The sequence below is a fragment of the Camelus bactrianus genome, chromosome 7 (assembly GCF_048773025.1).
Source record: "Camelus bactrianus isolate YW-2024 breed Bactrian camel chromosome 7, ASM4877302v1, whole genome shotgun sequence".
Lineage (NCBI taxonomy): Eukaryota > Metazoa > Chordata > Mammalia > Artiodactyla > Camelidae > Camelus > Camelus bactrianus.
The window spans coordinates 32,066,197-32,089,806 of NC_133545.1; the positions used below are offsets into that span (position 1 = coordinate 32,066,197).

The window sequence follows — 23,610 nt, forward strand, 5'->3', positions numbered from 1 at the left end:
AATCAACCACACCCCCTCCCTTATTTTTTTGCGTAAAAAGAGCCTGTGTTCTGACTAGAGCAGGATGGTTCTCCAAGACATTAGTCTGCCATCCTCTAGGTCTGCTGGCTTTCCGAATAAAGTCCTATTCCTTGCCCCAACACCTCACCTCGTCTCTCGATTTATTGGCCTGTCGTGCAGCGAGCAGAACGAGATTGGGCTCGGCAACAAAACAAAACCAAAACTCTCCCGGTTTCTGCGATTTTTGCAAAGAGTCAGGGCACTGGAAAAGGGATTGTTACAAATTTAAGTGTTTTAGGTGCCTTCAGCCCTCTAATTAGATTTTTCCAGACCCTCCCAATTCTCAGTGATGAGGCTCTGAGGAACTACAGGGCCTCTTGCCAATCCTCCCTCTTAACTGGCTTGGGGAAGCATTTCTCCAGACTGGGCATGAATCTCTTCCAGTCCTAATTGACACTGAAGCGACACTGTTGGTGCTCAGCCTCACTCCTGTAAAACGGACCCTGCCTGGGAGTCCCAAAACAGTTCAAATAGTGGGGATCTCTAAGGAACCTCAAGAGTTTCCTGTCTCTGAACCTACCTATTCCATTTTGTGTATATTCTTTGACAGATGCACACTCTTTTCTCCTTAGTTCCTCTGCCCCTATCCATTTAACAGGCAGAGACTTAGAGAAATATCATGCTGGAATTTCTTTCCCCCAAAAGGGGAAATAATTCTAGAATTTGACATCAAAGTAGTCATCAAAGTACAAGTATACCTTGGAGATACTGTGGGTTCAGTTTCAGACCACTGCAATAAAGCAAATATCACAATCAAATGAGTCACATTTTTTTTTTGCTTTCCCAGTACGTATAGAAGTTATGTTTATACTACACTGCAGTCTATTAAGTATGAAATACCGTTATGTATAAAAAATGTACATACCTTAATTTAAAAATACCTTACTGCTAAAAAAAATGCTAACCATCATCTGACAACACAGGGTTGCCACAAACTTTCAATTTGTAAAAACACACAGTATCTCAGAGTGAAGCACAATAAAGCAAAGTACAATAAAATGAGGTATACCTGCGACCAACCAGGTGAATTAAATAGCCCTTTGACATCTTTTATTTGTTCCATCTCTGACAGTACTAGAGCAGATTCTGGAAACACTGGTCATTTGTCCCCATTAAATCAGCTACCACTATCCTTATGGGAAAAGTCTCCAGTTGATGTTAGCAAAATTCAGAGCTCCTCCCAGCAAAATTCAAATAGACCCCTTAAAACTTCTTCCCAGAATTAATCAATATCTTAAAAGTAAGGAAGCTCCCGAAGACATAAAGCCCAGAATAGATTACAAGGCTCCAGGCCTCATTACCCTGTGAATAAGCTCTTGTCTAACACTCCCATTTTACCAGGGAGAAAACCCAATTGCCAATGGTGGAGGTTTGTGCAGGATCTCTGAGCAATAAACTGCTTTCCCTGGACACCCTGCTGTTTCTAATCCTCATGTTACTGTGAACGAAATTTACTGCAAACCATACCAGTAAACAAAGGATGCTGAAACCATCAAGTCATCAGTGGCTGCCGCCCCTCACAGTGAAGACAAGCCTGCAGCCCAGCCCCTGCAGCCACTCACAATGGTGCACTCTGAGGGGACTCAGAATAAGAAAGGACAGGATACTGGCCCTAGCTAGCTAGGTGCTTGTCAAAGGAATGAATTCAATGAGCCCAAATGTTTGCTTCCTCCCATACAGAGAAAAGCGCTGAATTCTTTAACTTGAGATGCCTGGTTTTCTTTAGATAACAAGTAATCTTTTACTGTTTCAACTACCTGGTCTTTGTTGTAAAACTCCTAATATATCCTATCTCCACCCCTACCTCCGGGGCAGTCCCTCAAAGCAGTCTGAGAGGCTGAGTCCTCAGAATTGACCACCGAATAAAACATAACTCTCAACTTTTAGGTTGAGTATTTATTTCAGTCGACGTTACTAACATCCATTCCCAAAATAAGTAAATTCTTTACTATAATTATTTATGTAATGCATTGTTTAGTATTATATAGTTGAGAAAGCTAGCCAAAAACTTTCTGCCTCCACTTGAGAAAAAAACAATACACTTGGACAGTAATGCCTCAGGGCAAAAACTGCCTTTTACTGAAAGCCCTTCTTACTTCTCATAAACCCTAAAGGCTGATTGGGATGATATAAAGTTTTCTAGGGGTTCTACTTTGTTGCAACATGTGGATAATGTGCTTCTTTGCTTTCCTTCTCAAGCCTCCTGACAGGAAGACACCATTCACTTGCTAAAGCTTTTAGCCTTGAAGAGACATAAGGTCATCAAAGAAAAATTGCAATCTGTCTAAACCCAGGTTTAATAATTAGGGCATCTGATATCAGAATGAGGGCTACAACTAGATCCAGATAGTCTTCATGGTGTCCCAAGTTGCCCTAAACCCCAAACTAAGCACCAGCTGTGAGGTTTTCCTCAAGCTAGTTGATTATTGCTGAAACTGGATTTCAAATTCCTCTCTTATGGCCAAGCCTCGGTATGTTCTATTCAAGAATAGCAACTCCAACTTTATGGGAAGAACAGATGACAGCCTCAAAGGAGAGTTTAATGAGCCTCTCATTAAAATAGAGTTTGATGAACCCATCTGCCCTCGGGCATCCCAATTATCAGATTTCTTTTTCCCTTTTTGTATAAGAAAAGGAAGAGAATGCCCCTGGGGTATTTACTTAAATACTCAGGGACTATTGTTACGGAAACGACAGGCCAGCCAAGAAACAAGCACCACTCGGAGGGTTGGAGTACTCAGGTGTATTACGCCGGCGGGCTCAGAGGGGCTTCTGCTCCGAAGCTCTGAGCACCTCCAAGATGTTCGCATGAGGTTTTACAGGGTAAAGTACAAGCTTGGGGTATTCGGCCAATAGGCATGGAACAACTTTAGCAGCATCATTATCACAAAAGTGGAGGCAGGGAGGCAGCAAACCAACATTCCAAAGCGAGATATATCTCTTTGAAAATCCACCTGGCTAGCAAAAAAAACAAAAAACAAAAAACATGAACAGTAAACCAACACTAATTAACTTAGATTTACAGGTTAGTCCAGTAGAACTCAGATCAGTCTTCTGATACTTAGATTTTTGAGTTATCTTGTTAGCCTAGCCCAGCCTTTCCTTCACATTCCTAGACCTGTGAGTTATCTTGTTAGACCAGCCTGGCTTTTCCTTCACACTATCATTGACCCAGAGAGTATTAAAGCCAGCAGCTGGGCCCTGGGGCATGAGGACACTCCCCAGCCTTGGCGCCATTATGGCCACTGCCCTTCTGGTTAAGACCACTGAGAAAATCATTGTGGAATCCAATTTAACCATTTTTATACCTCGTACAGTAAAAGCTCTCCCAAATTCTCATGCTCAGCATTTCTCAGGAGCCTCACCTCTTAACGAAGTCCTTTTGTTAACTGCTCTTCACATGACTTTTACATAATAATCTTAACCCTGCTACTCTTCTCCCCGCATTACCTAATGAAGTACCTCAGGACTGTTTAATGCTGACAAATAACCTCCTGACTACTCAGGATGCTTTGCAGGAAATTCCTTCTGGCAAGGCTGACTTTCCGTGGTTTAAAGGCAGTTGTTATTTAAAAGGTGAGGATGGCAAATACTGTGCTAGGTAGGCTTTTTCAACTCCTCCTAATGTTGTTGAGACAGCATCTTTACCTACGGGTACTTAAGCCCAACAGGCTGAATCATACACTTATATGGACTTGTGCTTTAGCCAAGGACAAAACTGCCAATATTTATACTGATAGCAGATATGCTTTCAGAGTAGTTCATGGCTTTGGAATGTTGTAGAATCAACATAGCAGCAGAAATAAAATTTTAAATGGCACCTATATTCAGGAATTATTGGATGCAGTACTTTTACCTGCCTCTTTACCTATTGTTAAGATTCCAGGGCATTCTAAACTTGACTTTCTGGAAGCTACAGAAGATCATTTTGCTGCTGTTTCTGCAAGGAATGCTGTCCTTAAAGGGACCAGCAGCAGCCAAACCTCTGCTTTGAATATTTCTGCAAATGATAATTCAGAATCCCTAACTAGAGAAGCCCAACAACTGGCCTCAGAAAAGGGAAAACAAGAATGGAAATGTAACAATTCTTGACTGGATGAAAAGAGAAAGCTCAGGTTTGGACCAAGTAACAGCCAAGTCCTAACAAAGACTCTAACATTCCCACTCCTCACCACTGTACATGCATTAAGCTATTGATCTCCTGACAAAATTATAGTCTTCACAAATCAGTATTTGTTGGGGAAATATTAACAGGACTGCAAAAAGTGCCTACCTCACTTGTCTCATTTGGGTGAGGAACAACCCAGGGAAGTGTGTTCATAGTGCTCCCAGACTTTTTAAACTGACAGATGGACCATTAGAGGTCTGGCAAATGGATTTCGTACAACTTCCTCTGTCTCATGGATATCAATATGTTTTACTCATGGTCTGTAGGTTTTCACACTGAACTGAAGCCTTCCCTTCAGATTACTGACTCTCTTGTGGCTAAAGTCTTTTTGGGAAAAAATGATCCCCCACATAGGGAACTCCTCTCAAACTTCATAGAGATCAAGGAACCTATTTTACTGGATGCTGGATATTTCAGCACGTCTACCCTGTTTGGCTGATTTTACAATACTTTATCTGTGCTTGCCACCCTCAGTCCTCTGGTTTAGCCAGATTCACTAACAACATTATCTAGACTCATTTGGAAAAATTTGTAGAGGCTCTCCAAATACATTGGCCAAAAGCATTGCCGTTGATCCTTCTAAATCTCAGATCTGCCCTTTTGGAACCCATAAACTCTCACCCTTTGAGATAGTCACAGGATGCCCAATGTACTTGACTCCTACTTCTTTTGACCCACAACTGCTAAAAGGAGAGATACTCCAATGTTGCAAAGCCTAATTGCTTCTATTAAAAATAACCAGGCTTTGGTAGAGTGATCTTTTCTCAGTGCGCTCTCCAGAGACAAAGATCTTAAGCATCACACCTTGCAACCTAGAAATTTCACCTACTGGAAAAGACCCTCTGGAGGAACTTTCTTCAGCCTCCCTGGAGAGGTCCCTGCAAGTACTGCTAACCAAACCTTGTGCCACCAAACTCCAAGGAATAGGTTCTGGAATTCATGTGACATACATAAAGAAAGCACAGAAACCAGATAGGACCTGCACATCATCTGGTGACGTGAAAGTAAAGATTTCCCATAAGTAAACTAATGACATCTGATAAGACACTTTTCCCAAGATATAAGATATCTGAACCCGGCTTATTGGAAGTTTGTTGTCAAATCTTTGATGAAGACATAACACTTCAGATAATCTCCAATGCCTATGATCTTGATGATGTATGAACTTTAGATAAGTGCCTGAGCATTCTCCCTCCTACTCCTCTTTGTTAATTGAGTGTGGTCTCAGTAGGTTTGTAATCTGTGTACTTTCCCTCTGATGTGAGACAGTACACCCAAACAAGGTCTTTTCCTGGAATTGAGGGACAAAAAGTCACCGAAACTAGAAAACCTCACTTGATCAGTGATGCTTTCAGAGACAGATCTTGGTCAAAAGGGGAAAATATTGCAGCAACATGGATGGACCTAGAGATCGTCATTCTAAGTGAAGTAAGCCAGGAAGAGAAAGAAAAATACCATATGATATCATTCATATGTGGAATCAAAAAATAATAAAAATAAAGTAAAAAAAGGACACTATGAACTCATCTATGAAACAGAAACAGACTTGTAGACATAGTAAACAATCTTATGGTTACTGGGGAAAGGGAAAAATTTGGGAATCTGAGATTTACAAATGTTAGCCACTACATATAAACATAGATTTTAAAAAGTTTCTTCTGTATAGCACAGGGAACTGTGTTCAATACCTTGCAATAAATTTTAATGAAAAAGAATATGAAAATTAGCATATGCATGTAAATGCATGATGGGGACCATTGCGCTGTACATCAGAAATTGACACATTGTAATCGATTGTATTTCAATTTTAAAAAAAGTTAAAAAAGGGGGGGGGGAGCAGAAATGTTTTAAAAAATCCACAGAAACCTCAATTAGAGTCAGAAGATAAGAAAGAGGACATCTCATGCTTTTTGATTATAGCAGAACCCAGCAAGAGAAAGAAAAACTCCTCTTCTTTCCTAGTGAGGACTCAGCCAATGAAAAACCATGGACTCTGTTTGCTATATCTCTCCCAACTTCCTTTTCCCCTTTATACATTTTGTTCCTTTGCCACGCAGGGGACTCACACATGACACTCTCTGGCTGCAGACCCCAAATTGCTGCTAATCGCAAATAAACTTAGTTAACAGATACTAAGCACTAAGAGCAGTGCATGGCACACGTGCAGGACACAGGGAATGTGAATTCAACGTCTTTCTATATAAGCATGGCATAACAATTTTTCCATGTCTGGACTAACTTCTATTCCTTTTCTAGAGGGTTCTGCTAAAGACACAAATAAGCCTGCTATGAAGGACAGCAGTGATACCCAGGTCACAAATGCACATATTCACAGGGCTAGGAATGTCAGTGCAAAGTGAATTGCACTGGGTTGCAAGGGAAAATAAGGGACAGTGGAGACGGGAAAGTTGGGTGATATACGCAGAATCAAAAGAGGGCTGCTACCATTTAATACCAACTGAGTGCTCTCCTGTGGAGCTGCTGTCCTATGGTTGACAGAACATTTGATTTCTTTCCAAGGGAAGTCAGAGATCATAATTTTATAAGAAATGTCTGTATTTGTAAATACTGACATTTAATTAAACTTCTAAAAACTGTATGGGCACAACAGAATCATCTATACCCCAGAACCAGCAGTTAGCTGCTAGTATGAGGTTTTTAATCATCTGGAACTGGGGGGGAAAGGCTCTGATGTAATGGCACACAAGACAAGTAAGTTTCAATGAGGGTACAAGAAAGAAATATTTGGATCATTTAATTTTGTTCAAGGAGAGCAGATCCAAGGTCTTCAGCTATGTATCAGATAATTCTGTTTGGTTTTTTCCCCAAGTAATAAAAACCACACATCCTCAACATAGTCTCTGTTCTAGAAGTATTACATATATTACTTAATATTCAAAGCTACCCCGAGAAAAGCAGTTTGTTTTACCTCTTTTTACTGATTAAAGGAACTGATAGCCAGATACACTATGGATGTGCCCAGGATCCCACCTCTAGAAATGGATGGAAAAAGACTGCAGGGGAGTCTGCTGCGAGACCGAAGAGCACTACAGGAAGGAGGATATGAGACTGATGAGGCACTGTGTAGTTCTGCCTAGGATCTGCCTTATACCGCGTCCACTGATGATCACCAGTCCCAGTAGGCCATCTCTAGGAATTTCAAGACATCACATAATGGGCCTGTCCTAGCTTTAATAGTAAATAGGCCAGCTTGTATGCTGTTCGGTTCTGCAAATACTTATATGTATATTGTCATCTTTCTTCCCTCATCATCATGCTGTCCACACCAGCCCATCTGTTCCATCACCCGCACCCTCCTCCCATATGAGGGTGTTACTCCATCCTCAGGGAGTGCAGCCACCAACACTGAAGCAGAAGAATGCAATGACATAATGGGGACTGTTTTTTCTTCTTTTTTTTTTTTTTAAATCAAATTCACACAGAAAATGCAATGCCAGCAAGAACTCTGTCAGGTCACAGCTGTTTCATGGTGAGTCATCCATCACTTTGAGGACTATCCCACATGGACCAAAGCAATGAAATCCCACACACAGGGAATAAATAAAGTTATGCTAACTCAGGAATGCCTCTCATCAGATATTTGCAGGAAACTTTTAAACTGGTTAGGTGAAGAGTATGCAGCATTGCTGTATCAACAAACTATGAGTTTTTTTTTTTTTTTTTGAAGGAACTCTGAGAATATGAGAATTTTGAGAGTGAATGATTTAGTTTTGCATAGAGAGAACTGCATTCTACCAGAGCTTTGGAAATTATATTCTTTCCTTTGCCAAACAAGAAAAAAAGATTCAATAAATTAAATTGCTTTTAATAGGACACACCAACAGACCCTTAATAAGCCCACTAGGAGAAACAGACAGCTGTCAAATAGTAATATTCAAATTTGGTACAAAATTTCTGACAGTCTCAGAATATATCAACCAATTGCCTGCAATGAAGCATTGAAATTTCTATTCTATTAGGATAAGGCATCGTGTTCATGAAATAGTAATAAGTGGTCATGAAATATATTAACACAGATTGACCTTCTCTTGCAAAACGGGTATCTTGGGTTGAGGCTCTGAATGGAGACTTTGGGTAGCCCTAGGCATTCAGTGTGCTGCCCAAAGGAGAAAGGTTGTCACTAAGAGAAAAAGAAGATGCCAAATAAAATTTCTCCATTCTGATACATTTGCCCAGGGCTGGTCATCTTGCCGTGAAGTTTTCTTGGAAAATAAAATAAGAAAGGCAAAGGAAGAGAAAAGTAACAGAAAAGGCAATGATTAAAAAACAAACAAAAAAGAAAAAAGGCAACCAGCCAACCAACCAAACAAAATTCACTATCACTTCCTTGAAACTGGTCTTTCTTGTCAGTAACCTCCATACTGATGAATTCAACGATGAGTTCTCAGTAAGACTAGACCTTACTAACTTATCTATTTTTCTTTCCTGAAACTTTTTTTCTTTCAGGAAACCACAGTCTCCTGGGTTTTCTTCTGTCTCACAAATTCCTTTACTGATTCCACCCACTTTTCCCTACATGTAAACATTAACACACATTTGGATTGAACATTAGAATTCAGTCCTTAGAATTGTTTCATATATACAGTCACTTGCACGATGATTTCATCTAGTTTCAAGGCTTTCAGTGTTACCTCTTTGTGGGCAATACTCGTCTTCATAGCTCCAGCCTGGACATTTTTCTTAGTCCCAGGCTCATACATCCAATGGACAGGCTGGCTTCCACTTGCTTTATTGTGTTTCTTCTGGATTTATTTTCTGGGTTTATTTTCAGTGTTATTGTTGTAAAAGATGAATAATACATAAATTTAGACCAAAGTAAGTATGATCAAAAATCCTACCACCCTGAGAAGACACCAGTAATGTTTCAGTGATCATAAGAGAGTATATGTTTTCCCACATCCTTGGTAAGTATTGTTTTGAAAAATACACCAAATTTTTCAGTGTAGTGTCATTTTCTCTTGTTCGTGCAACTGAACACATTTTAATATGTTCAAGGGCCATTTATATTTTTTTCCCTATGAACTCTCTGCTGCCTGTTTTTCTATCAGGCTATTGATCTTGTCTTTATTTCTTGCGCTCTGCTTCCTTTTACATAGTTACACATATCACTGACTTCTTGCTACCCTCAATGGTTGGACCCCCTCCATTTACACAGTTTTGGAGATTTCTGGTCATCTAGTTTGTTTGCTGGTAAACCTTTTATTTTGATATAATTTCAAATTTATAGAAGAGTTGCAAAAATAGCACAAGGAATTCCCATATAATCTTTACCTAGATCATCAGTTGGTATAGTTTGCCCCATTTACTTTCTCTCTCTCTCTACATGTATATGGTGAATTATAAACATACATACTCACAACTTCAGTATGTATTTCTTAAGAACAAAGACATTCTTTTGTATAACCACGGTACAACTATCAAAAATTAGAAAATGTAACTTTGATAGAATGCTATTATCCAATCCACAGTTCATACTCAGACTGTCAGCTGCCCTAATATTTACTTCTTTTTCCCATACAGAATCCCATCCAAGATCACACATTGTATCTAGGTACCACATCTCTTGCCTCATGTAATCTTGTACAGCTTTTTAGTCTTTGTTATTCCTGATTTTAACGTTTTTTGAAGAGGACAGACCAGCTATTTTGTAGAAAGTCTCTGCATTTAATGTATCTGACACATTCTTGTTAAATAAAGCTTACACATTTTTGGCAAGATTGCCACAGAAAATATGAATGCTTTTCAGCATCAGCAAAAACGTGAGGTTGGTTTGGCCTGATACTGGCATTGTTATCTTGCATCACTTACTTAAAGGCATATCTACTAGGTTTCTTTACCGTGAGGTTACTTTTCCCTTATGTAATTAATGAGTTATTTGGAGAGAAATCTCTTGTATTATATAAATACTCTGTTTTTCACCAAGCTTTCACCCACTAGCTTTGCTATCCATTAATGATTTTCTAATTGCATTATTTCTATGTTTGTTAGTTGCCATTTTATTTAAGGAAGAGCTTTATTTAATCATCCTTTACTTACTTGTATTCTGACTTGTATCAGCTAAGACAAATGGATTCCTATTTCACAATCCATTTCTATCATTATTTCAATTTATCCTCAAATTATCACAGGTTTGTCCAAAGGGAGATATTCAAGTTGGCTCCTTATTTCTTTGACTATATCCCCATCATTTTTTGACACTTTATTAGTTTCTAACACAACAAGATATTCCAGATTCATCTTCTATCCTCCATGATGCAGATCTGGGATCAATTATTTCCCTTCAAAGTGTCTTTGGTGACCAAAACGATGTACTTACTTGGAGCAGGACTGCAGAAAAATTCCAGAGCACCTGAGCAGGAATTGTGGATGGTTCACAGAGGGGTTCTGTCTGAGCTTTAACCTTTTGACGACTCCTATGGGAGAGCAAGGGGAAAAAGTGAAAACATGACATGGGAAAGAAAACAGGTTTCCCTGCCCAAAGTAGGGGATGGTGCCGGCTGTCTTGGCATTTTAGAAATGTCAAGAAATCTGTTGGATTTTTATTTTTATAATTTTATAATTCTTATTTTTTTAAAATTATTTTTATATTTGCATTTCTCATTTTGATTTACTTCCGGATTTTTTAAAATATAATTCCCCTATTCTCACTGTTTTTGCTATTTATTTGTTATTCACTTTCTTTTTCTTTTTGATTTTGGTTATTTTGGGGGACTAGATTATATTAGTCTGCTAAACCTGTATAAAACAGTAAAAAAATTTGTGAAGGCATTAGTTAAATTAAGAAATCAGCAAGGACCAGAGAAGTCAATGTTCCAAAGAGAACAAACATGTAGATAAGAGAATCCAATATTCTGCTTCTTAAGGCATTTTCAAATCTATAACATATAGCTGAGAGATTGAGAAGCTGAGCATAAAACAGTAGCTGGGAGGCTGAAAAGCTGAACAGAGCTTTCAGAAGTCTTATGATGCTGGAAGAACAAGAATAAGAAATTAAAAATCACAAGGAGGTGGGACATTGGTTACCAGCCCAGGATTCCACTGGGACCATTGAAGAGTTACCATTTGGAGGGTGTAAGTGCAAACCAGAAATAACACACCCGTCAAAAGTATTGAAATAGCTGTTTGAATTAGGGAAATATCCTATTGATTTAAGATTATCAACTCAGTTATTAATTTTCTGCCAACACAAAGGAAAATCTAAGTGGAAATTAAAACACCTCAAATTATATTTATGAGAATTTATAAGCAGTGTTTCTCATCCCAGCAAAAAATTTTGCACACCAGGAGACATGATCAGATGACCAAAACAAAAAGAAAAAGCATAATGTAGAAACAGACCATATGATCCAGATATTGGATTTAATTAGACATCAACTCTAAAATAAACGGTATATTGAAATAAGATGTTTGATAAACCAGAGAACAAAATGAAGAATTTTGGCTGAGGGCTGGAAACTCTGATATAGAATCAAATGGAAAATTTAGAAATAAGAAATGAGAACTAAAATTAAGATTCAGTAAGTTGGTTTGACAGAAGATGACCCAAAGTAAGGATTAGTGAACTAGGTTAGTGATCAAAAGGAAATAAATATTCACACCAAAACACAGAGACAAAAAAAATTGGAAGTACAGAAAAGAGCACAGAGAACAGGAAAAGAGAAGGTGTTACCAGAGCCTAGAACCCCAGGATGTCCCATGGGAGCTTGAATCACAGTGAGGAACACCTATTGAGAATTGGGACACAAAAAATGGGGCAGGGGTGTCTGAGAAGGAGCAGGAGCAGGAGTCATGGATGATCCCCAACCACTACAAGGATACCCTACTGAGGAGACCTGCCCTGGTTTCTGTTCATCTTCCACCCTCTAATATTTCACATATTCAACATAAAAGGCAAAGTGCAGAGGAGCTCGGGAAATGTAGCTCCCTATGTTACAGAGTGTGTGTCAGGGTGGATGGATATGAAAGCAAATTACCAGTTAACCTGCACAGATGCCAACTTTTCAAGTTTCCAGGGATGAAGCTAATTCCCCCATACTCCTACTTTCTTATTTGCATTTGACCACTTCAATAGGGAGATAAGAAAAACAAAGTTCAATGCCTGTGCTCAGGATGGTATTTTGTTCAGACCTCCCAGATAGAGTTTATTTTGAAAAAAAAAATTGAGATTAATCCAAAAACTACCAGGGAATCAAACATTTTAACTGAACTGATGGATTAAACTCTTTTGACTATTTGGGGACTAATGAGTTTTGACTTTTTTCATCAGCAAAAACATGTAAACTAGCTTTTGTTCCAAGATACAACATAAGCTTAGGCACAGCTTTCTCACCAAAGAAGTTCCACTTATCTTAGCTCTTGGTGTTTAGTTTGTGGAACAGGGTGTCTGTGAAAACAGCTTTTCATAGAAAAATGGTTCACTGTATTCTGAAAAGATGTCTTCAAATGTTTGTGGGTTTTTGTTTTTTTTTTTTTTTTGGTAAATTATATACCATCTTCTATAGTACTGAATATTTAATTTCAGGTACAAACTGAAATGTCATTCAGAACTATTTGTCTCAAAACAATTTGGAGAAAATTATTTTAAGGGAAACTGCTTTCAGGCAATGAAAGAAAGATTGGAATGACTCAGGGGAATTGACTAAATACATGATTTTTCTCTAGTAATGAGCTCTCTACAATGAACTGGTAATCACAAATCATGCTACTCTTGCTTTCTGCATAACTGGCTAGCAGGTAATGAGTTTGAGAATGTCCTCTTTGAACAAGGGCCAGGACTCTAAGCTGTAACATTGAGTACAAGGTAATTAATGTTCTTAAATTTTCAAACTGATTCAGTCATGAGCAACTACCATGTACCAGTCATGGTACTAAGCACTAGACTTAAAAGGTCAGAAGACGGTCTCTAGTCTCAAACTGAACACAGTCTAGTGGAAGGGGTAGATTATTAACAGATGTTAATTTATGAGGTGTAATTAGTACAGTTTAATGAAAGATACATAAATGATACTATGAGATTTTGAGGAAGCATCCATTGTATGATGCTAAGTAGAAAGAACAGGAATTATGTTCATAGTATATTCTAATTTGTTTAGATAGATAAATAGAAATTTTCTAAAGAAAATCATCAACTGTTGAAAGTAGTTACTCATGAGTTATGCAGTTACAAGTTGCGTATTTCTTTAAACATTTCTATATTTTTCAAATAATTGCTTTTTTCTTTCACGGTGACTATGGATTAAATTTTATTTAGAAAAAAATAGGAGTTGTTGAAAGATGAATCTATCATTCACTAAAAACGGCATTTCTCTGTTCTAAGGCAGGGTTTGGGAAATGAACCAGCAGGACAAATCAAGCCTACAGCCTGTTTTTGTATTATGGCTCATAATAGATAAAATTTGCCAAATCTTGACCTAAAGAATGCAACCAATGAATATACATTCCACCACGACCCTTTACTTTTCTCTACTTAAGCAGAAGAGTGAGAGGAAAGTCATCAAGATACACTACAAATTAGAGTCCAGAAATTGCCTCAAGGTCACTTATTTAGGCTAGAGCTAAACTTTTTGAACAGCACTTTAAGCCATGCAGTTTATGTGGACTATTGGACTTAATTCCCAAAACAATATTCTGCAGCGTAACACTTCTTATTCTGCTTTTAGTCATAATCAAACTAAGGCATGGAGAAATCATGGCCAAAGCAAGGAGTGAGGCCAAAATTTAAATCCAGGTAAACTATTCCAGGGCTACAATATAGCCTTCTCCATGTGAGGGAATCTGAAACATTACATATCTCCTAACTGGAATGGAAGTTGGCTTTGAATTTAGCCTTTACAAGGTAGCTACCTAAGGAGTCATCATCCAACTTAACCTCTACCTCTAATTGGAAATAAAATGCAGCTGCAATAACCTCTATAGATCAAGAATTTCAGCTGTAGGTTGGCTGCATTCTCCTGGTAGATGGACTCAGTAAAGGGCTGAGTTGACAGAAAGTATATAAAGATGAGATGTTGTTTCACCCTGGAGATTTTCAATTTGAAGAGTTGTAATAAATTACAAATGCCTGCAAATCAAAATCATTTAGAAGTATTCTCCTATTAAGAATTCATGTCCAATTAATGATGATAAAGAAAAGAAATTAGCATGATATGTATGTGACTATGCAAGGCTTTCCACGGTGATTTCATCACCTTTATTATAATCAAATGGAATACGACTTTAAAGACGTTTGCTTGCTATTTCTATGCCCAACATTGGAATTAAAACATACATGATAACTGTAAATTCACTGGGAAGTCTCACGTTGCTTTATAAAACCTTTTTTTCCCTTAATATCCCACCCAGATATGAGACAACTAAAATTATGCCAAAATAGAGACAAACATTAAAAAGAAATTCTAGAGAAAAAGGACAGTATAGTGTGTTACCATGTTATGAACTATCAGCTGACACAACAGAAATAAAAAAGGGTTTTAATTTTGTTTACATAATTTGAATTTTTCTAATTTTATAACCCAACAATGCTAATTATAAAGTAACTAAGATGCTCCCATTCGAGTTACAGAAATTCCGATTTATGAAGTGTGACAAAGCATTTGACTGATTTTTTTCACATTATATCTGGCTATACTGGTGTCACAGATACAAACTGCATCTTGGTTATTCCTTAAATATGCCAGATGATTCTTTTTATAGGAGAGAGATACAGTTTTGCATTACAGTGTGAAGTCATGGAAAAGAATTATTTGTCCCAGGGTTTAAGAAATGTCTTTTTGAAGCTTTGCTAATATGATGTTTGTAACATGTAACTATCTTTAAAAGTACCTAAGTGACAAAATGACCAAGACATAGAATTCTCTGCTGTATGGTATTTTACATGGTGTTGTTTTCATCTTTTTTTTTTTTTTTTTTTTAGTTATTTGAATGATGTAAAAGCCAATAAGCCAAGTTTCTGTGAATAACAAAATAAGTTGCATTAAGCTAAAAAATGTTTTATTCCATATCTGGTTCTAAAAGAACTGTAAATCTTTGTTCAACAGCTTTCTTTGAAGATTATATCCATGGTCAGTTCTGCTTTTGTAATCTAAAAACCTTTAGAGGCAAAAAAAAAAAAAAATCATTTGAATATCTATGTTATTCTAAAATAATTATCTGGTCCCCAAGCCATTTTTCATAAGTTATTAGTGATCTCACATGAATAACTTTGCTTGCCTCCTTTATCTAAGACAGATGATGATTCTAACACCTATTAGTGACAATTTCAAATGAGGATTATTCAAGGATTATTATTATGGAATGTGAATGAATGGAACAGAGGTTGAGATTTCAGATGCACTTTCCTTAGTTCTTAAAATCCGTTTCTTATCCTAATAGTAATTATAGTCCATCTTACATTCTTATTAAATTTTTATCGTTACTTTAAGGTACAAATACACACACACAAGCGTATCAGGATGCTACTGTTTTCTGTTATATGCTCACTGAAATAACTGAATTTTTAAGTCATGTACATTTGATACACTGATATCATAAAAATTAAAGAAAAACTAGCAGTCTTAGACTCTGGTAATAAAAATCTAGAACTCAGGAAAAAAATAAGACTAAGGTATGCTAGTTACTATTTTGTTGAAGGTTTTATTTATTCTACAAGGGACAATTCTTCTGTACTAAAGATTGCTATATTCCTAAAAACACTAGTTTTATAAAATATGAAATTCACTTTAAATTCTTTAAATGTTCAGGGAGCATCCTCTGTATATGCTCAAGCTATTTTCCTCTTCCTTGAATATTTCAATAAATTGTTATGGAATATCTCCTTTGCATAAAACACTTTGGAGAATACAAAGATGAATGAAACATAGCTCATATCCTCACAATGCTCGGAGGATAGCAGAAGAGATGGATTCACAATAACTAAGCTTCAGGAGAGAGTGATATATCATAAACTGCAGATTCCTGATCAGCAAACTGAAGTACCTACAAGTGGCTAAAGAAAATATAAATGTGTAATTTGAGCAGGAGAAAGGGAACAGGGAGGAGAGGAGCCTGTGAATGGACTTGGGGAGTCCATGCCCTACTTAAAGACTTTCAGAGACATTGAGTGTGTGTGTGTGTGTGTGTGTGTGTGTGTGTGTGTGTGAAATGTTGTAGAAAGCATTATGTTTTAAGACATAAATAACTTGTATTTGAATTAATATTTATGGCATTGAGAAAAAGTGGCAAATTGTATGTGGATTGGACAGAAAATATACATTCAACTCAATTATGATTTATTTTTTTCTCTTTTACCAGAATAGTTATTTTATGGAAATGATAACATTACTAAGACAGAAAATAAGAGCTTATTTATGGATTGATAAATACAGAGTGGGATAATCAGTGATAGAGATTTTCCTTTTGACGTTTAAGTGAAACCCTAGGGATTTCCTTCATGTGTTACGCACACCAGTGCACAGGAATCCAAATCACTGGCAAGATTTATAAAGTAACTGATATCTGCAGTTTTCACTACTCAAAATATCTTAGGGACTTATTTTGTTGATGCTTATATGAAATGCTAGCCCATATTTAAATATGCACAATATTTGCCATGATAGCAACTAAAATACAACAAAATAAAATTGAGAACACTTTCTTCATGGTAACTTGTGTGATATTAAAGCTGGAGTTTCTTTAATATTTTATAGAAAACAACAAATCAACAGTAATATATCTAAAAATTTTTCAAATACCTTGTTTAAGACACTAAGCTGAGGAGTACACCATAAAATATTCAAAAATAAAAACATAAAAACCTTAAAAACAAAATAATTCTTCCAAGAAGAAACTGATGATATTTTCTAACACACTGATCATTTTTAAAGTCCAACTAATATTCTAACATGATTGTCTTCAGGCAAATGCAAAGAAACATCCATTATATCAAAATAGTTTACTTGCTTTTTTCTTGGAGCAATTCATTATCATGGTCAATGTATTCCTGTCAAGGTGTGATATTATAGAATACATATACACGGGTCTTTGTTCCCAGGTCCTGCCGTAGAGTTTCTAAAACCCTTGTAATATCCTAAGTGATAAGAGCACTAGGAGCATGTTTTGTTCTAATATTTGGTCTTTGTTCCCAGTTCCAGACACAGAACTCCTAAATTCCTTAGAATTTCTTGGGTGACAGCAATATATTTTGTTCCAATGAGGTGAATCTTGTGGGATCCTGCATGGGGGCTAGTTACCAGAAAGATCAAGACATAATTAGAATCTTGGAACTTTAAACCCTAACTCCCATTCTCCAGAGTGCAAAGAGGGGCTGAAAATGGAGTTAATGATCGATCATGCTTACATGACGAAGTCTCCATAAAAATCCCAGAAGTGTGAGGTTCAGAGAGCTTCTGGGTTGGTGAGCACATCCTCATTCAGGGAAGCTGATGCACCCCAACTCCATGGGAACAGAAGCTCCTATGCTTGGGACCCTCCCAGACCTCACCCTATGTGACTCTTTCTCTGGCTGTTCATCTGTATCCTTAATCATATACTTTATTATATAATAAACTGGTAAATGTTTCCCTGAGTTCTGTGAGCTGTTCTAGCAAATAATCAAGTCTGAAGGTGAGGAGGTCATGGAAACCTTGATTTTTAGCCAAGTTGGACAGAAATTGTGGATAACCTGGGGATAACTACTTGCTATTGGCATCTTAAGTGGAGTGGCAGTCTCATGGCAGCGAGCTCTTAACCTGAGGGATCTGAGGCTACCTCCAGGTAGACAGTGTCAGAATTTAAATTACAGGACGTATACATAGCTGATGTCACAGAAAATTGCTTGGTATGGGAAAATTCTCTATACATCTGGTATCAGAAGTGTTCTTAAGTGTGGTGGTCGTGTGAGAGTAAAGGAAAAACACATAGGAGGATGGCTGAGATTTTTCCCTACTCACAATGCATATATAATTGACATTTCCCCCATTAATGCCCTTAAAGAGAATAAAATCAGTGACTATGAAGAAAGACAGTGAGTTACAAAAATTGGAGGGGTGGGGAAGTGTAACAGTAACTTTTAGTTGACTTTGTCACCTGAGTGTGTAGATATGAAAGGATGCACAAATATGATGAGGTAGAATTTCTCATGTTTTAATGTTCCCAAGCCATTGTAGATGCCTTCTCGTGCCAATACAAAAATCATCTGTGCTCCTCTTAAAAGTATGACTCCTGTAGTGATGGATTATTCTGTAGTCAACTTGGTGGAGCCAGCAATTCCATTTCTCAGAATCCCCTCCCCCATATGGGGATGGGTTCTGAGTTGGTCAAAAGAGAATCTGCATAAAATAAGCTATGGAGGCAGAAGTGAAGCAAATGTTGCTGTGGTTAGATGTGGTGATAGACAGATGCAAAGGTGCTACTGAGGTTCACGTTACTCCCTGTCTTTTCCACTCCGTGGCCAGATCTTCTTCCTGACTAATGGCTTGCTGTTCAACAACAGCCCCAGACCACTCACCAGACCCTTAGCTGCAGATACACAGAGGCCGACAACTTCTCATCGAGTCTTCCATCATGGCCCTTCTCTAGTGATTAAACATGCTTGGCTTAGCTTCACTGGTTCATAAGTCCCCTGATACTTCAGTTCCCCAGTGAAAAATCCTATAATCAGTTTCTAATCCTGAATTCATAGTGGTTCTGCTTCCTTGATTGAACTCCACTGCACTTTCAGCCCATAGAAACACTGTATCTCAGAAGACTCTGACCATGACTTTATGACTGTTCAGATCACCACTCAGGAATGTCTAATTCTTCCTGGTCATCAATTCAATAACTAGACTGGATATGGACTGGCTCACACAGCTTTGGTCATTTTCCTTCAGAGTACTTTTCACCTTTGTGACTGAGTAATTCTTTTATGTAGACCTCAAGAATAAACTGCTGGTATTAATTTTTCTATTGCTGTTGTAACAAGTAACCACATGGGTAGTGGCTTAAAGAAATGCAAATTTATTATCTCATAGTTCTGTAGGTCAGAAGTCCAACAGGGGCCTCACTGGGCAAGACCAAGGTGTTGGCAGGGTTGCATTCCTTTCTGGAAGCTCTTGACTTTTCCAGCTTCTAGAGGCTGCCTGCATCCTTGGCTCATGATCTGTCCCCTCCTCCATCTTCAAAGTCAGCCACACAGCATCTCTCCAATCATGGTTCTGTCATCACCTCTCCTCTCACCACAACCAGAAAAGGTCTCCAATTTAAAAAACCCGTATGATTTGATTGGATCGCTCTTCCATCTCGAGGCCCTTAATTCAATCACAGCTGTAATGTCACTTTCACCATGTAAAGGATCACACTCATCTACTCTTGGGAATGTGATGTAGATACATTTGTGGAGCCTTCATCTCTACCTGCCCACTGCACTGCAGAACACACCGCCCTGCACTTACTAAGTGTGCAGTGCCATTTAGTGAAGAAGTAAATTCTGATATAATTAATATGTAGCTGGGGAATTATTAACATATTTTCTTTAGAGTAAGCAGATCATCACAGATGATTTCTTTTGGGTTCACTCTAATAACCCTTACAAGAGTTTTCTAAAGGGAACACACTATTCTAGGTGTGTCTGGTGACATGAATTCAGTAATTAGCTCCTCCCTCATCATAGTTACTACATTTCTATGACTGTGGTCCTTACAGATATAAGTGCTTTTGTAAGACAATTATGTGAACTCAATTTGGGTGTATTATTAACTATAAAATCAAGGCTTTAAAAAGTGGTGCTTTAAATGTGAAGTAGTATTTCCTGCATTAAGTTTTGGCTAATTCAGGACCTTACATTTATTCTTTTTAGCTTAGTTTGTTTAATTCGTCTATAAATACAGGATTTTGTTTATTAAATTGTCATTTCTAATACTCAAAAATCAAAGACATTTTCATTGCCTTGAGAATAGGCAACAAATTATCCATATTCACTTAAAATCCCTCACAACTTTGGGAATGTAGTTTTTCCCAAAGTAATCTCTTATAAAGATACAGGATACCCAGACCTTTACACAAATAATTGGTAAAAATATCAAACTACATGGAACAAGGGCAAATTGCTGTGCTGCATCCTAAGCTGTTCCACATCCTAAGTAAACTCCATAACCTTTCGAATATAATCCTTATGTACCTAAACCACTACTGAAGATGTATAATGTAGTATTTCCTATTTTAAGGAATATAAAATGTCAGAGTCTATGGGGATGTAAGAGAGGAAAAGTAAAATGTAACAGATAATGCAAAATCTTGAATATTTTATCCCCTTCTATAAACTAGCCTCAACAATCTTAAAATATGGATAAGGTTATATAAATTGTTTAATTTTAAAACCGACAACATTGATTCTTTGACTCATACCAGGCTAGGAGATCCCCATTCGTTTTTTGAGTGTGGGAACATTTTATTCCTTGGTTGACAGCGATCACTGGACAGTTCTTACAAAGAACAGGATTGTATTTCAACAGAACTCAGCTGCATACAAGAACACTCTCCTTTCTACATTACAGTCACTGCAAATGACCAACTCAATTAACATTCTTTTAGTCCTTAACTTTACACAGGGCACTGCTCATTTTGTCACAGGGAAGGCTGTGATCAATAAACTCCTTCCGTTAAGAATTTTATATTCTAGTAAGAGGAGTAAGACAATTAATAAATACATAGTTTTAGGTTAGTGAAACCATTCTGTATAGTACTATAATGGTGAATGCATGTCATTGTGTATTTGTTAAAACCATTGGAGGGTACTACACCAAAAGTGAACCACAATGTGACTACGGACTTTAAATGATAGGGCGTCGGTGAAGGTTTACCCATTGTAACAAAGGTACCATTCTGGTTCGGGATACTGATACTAGGGGAGGCCGTGCATGCATAGGAGCAGGGAACTCTGTACTTTGTGCTCAAGTTTTCAAGTTTCTGTGAACCCAAAACTGCTCTAAAAAATAAAGTCTATAAAAATACACATAATAAAATGTTATGTAAATGTCACCAGCAAAATTCTATAAGGGTTTAGTCACTTTACGGCAGGAGGAGTTGAGAAGAGTTCATGATGGACGGATAGGACTGACAGGAATTCTAATTAGAGGACACAGGATGAGCAAAGTCTTGGCAGAGAGAAATTTAAAGGGCATTGGGGTAGGATCAAGGGTTTTTGATGACTCTTACCCTCCATGCTTCTGAGGTAATGGCCTGTGGAATATACAGACAAGGATTTATAGCCAAACAAGAACTAAAGCACACTTTATTAATCTGAGCACTCATCCTAACAACCCAGAAAATTCAGGCCTCCTGTAAACTGTTGGAAAAAAACGAGGGCGGATGGATCTTGTTATTCCTCCCATTCTTGGCCCCCAATTGAATTATAAACCCATTGGGAGGTGGAAAATATAGAGCAGGGGCTAATGCACATAACTGGTTTTTTTTTTTTCAATTAGATAACCCTGCCCTACTGTGGCAGGCAACCTGGTGAGTGTCAAGCTTTTCCTGGTGTCCCCTCAACACTGTGGCAGGTGATTGGAGACACTTGTGCTGAACCTCTTTTCTCCTCACGGATTCAGGCAGAAGCATGAGATGAAATGAAGATTAGCTCTTCTCAAGATCAGATTCCCCTCCACCTTGTCTCCAACAATTCAATATTTGATTTGGTGGTAAATCTCTCAGGAAAAAAAATTGGTTTTTTGCTCACTAATCTGTTTCCATTATTGATACATGCTTGCCGAAACTCCTGATTTACCTTCATTTTTAGACTTCATCTTAATGGAGATTTCCATGTTACAAACTGAAATAAACATCCAGTTTATCTTTCTGCCTCATGATCACCGTAATAACTGAATTGCTATCTTTTCTTAAGATGGCAACCAACAGTAGTAACAACAGCAGTGGTTTTTTGACTTGACTATTCTAGATTCAGACACAAGCATTCTCAGAGGATCTTACAAAAAACAATACACCTTGATAAAGACACTTTTTTTAGGGTGAGAGCAAAAATTAGGCATAGAAAAGCAGCCAGTTGGAATGGAGAAGCAGGGACTAACATAGGTTTTTGTTGAAAGAAAAAGTCTGCAAAGAGAGGGCACCCAGAACTGAAGTCGAGGAAAGTCCTGAAATGAGGCTTTAATGTGGAAAAAAATGTTACTGCCTGGCTTTGGAAGAGTTGAATGTATCTGGCTGAGATCAAGAGCTATTTTAATAAGTTATCAACTCACATACACATTAATAAAAATGCCATACAGAATTTGTCTGACTACGTGGATTTGAGAGCCAGAAATTCAGACATAGGGTTCATCATACCCCAAGCTCCTCTGCCCTATTTCCCAAAATTTGTCTAGTCAAGCACCCAGGCTTCTAAGCAGCCTGCAAGAAACTAAGATGTTCATCCTTCATTTTTCTGTACAGACATTATAAATATTCCAAACAGAATAAATTCAATTGTTAAGTAGGCAAATGTGTTCATTAAAAAATGATATGCATTTTAACCACACAGATAAAAAATTAAACATGTAAAACATTACACCAAAAAAGCGCTTAAAATTCATAGACACATACAGATTAAACAAGCTGACACCAGTTCAAGTGTTGATTAAAACAGTGCAGATAGATCACTGAAGGTCCTTTAACTAAATCCTGTAAGCATACAATCCCTCAGTTAAGTAGTTTGCCTACCGCCATGTGTCCTTTGGGACTAGAGAGTATGGAATGGAGGAATGATACAGAAAAGACCTGGAGGGAGGGTAGCTGCCCAAAGGATGGAAGTCGGGAGAAATCAGTACCAAATAAAGATTCTAGGGAAGCGTCCCATAGTAGGAAATAAAGGCTGTCTTCACTAAAAATTCCCCCGGAGGGTTCTAAAGGAGTCCCCTTCTTAATACTTAGCTCCATTATCTTACAAAGATCAGCTAAAGAATAAGCTTGATTGGTGAGATAAACTTTACCCACAAGCATCTAACTTGCTGCAATTTCTGTGACTGAGCTACGTATATTGATAAATTTCTTCAAATACACACATACACACACACACCCCTTTACAGCTATTGACATATTTGCCCCTCTTCCACAAGGAATCCAGAATAGAAGAGACAAGAAAGCAAACGTGGGATTGTACAACACTAAAACAAAGACCATGTGGAATGGTTCATTCAAAGTGGGTGTAGGAAAAAGAAATCAGTTTTGAAAATAATTTTACAGTAATTGAGCTGGATATGAAGTTTATGTTGGTGCAGGAACAGCCTTGACTGAGGAAACACTACCCACGAAGTTTACTTTCAGGAGCCATTGCCCTCCATCTGTTTCATCTGGACTGCTGGGGACCTGGAGTTCCTTTGCTCCTCAGAACCTCCCATCTGGGATCCCTTTCTGTT

General features: G+C 37.7%; 1 protein-coding gene across 1 annotated transcript in view; it reads right to left on the reverse strand.

Annotated features, from left to right (window-relative positions):
- Nucleotides 1–23,610, reverse strand: part of FOXP2 (forkhead box P2) — a 1,129,496-nt gene that overhangs the window by 795,157 nt on the left and 310,729 nt on the right. Inside the window, exon 5 of the mRNA XM_074367186.1 lies at nt 10,566–10,662. The gene's annotated coding sequence lies outside the window, so the exon portion shown is untranslated. The remainder of the gene's footprint in view (nt 1–10,565; nt 10,663–23,610) is intronic.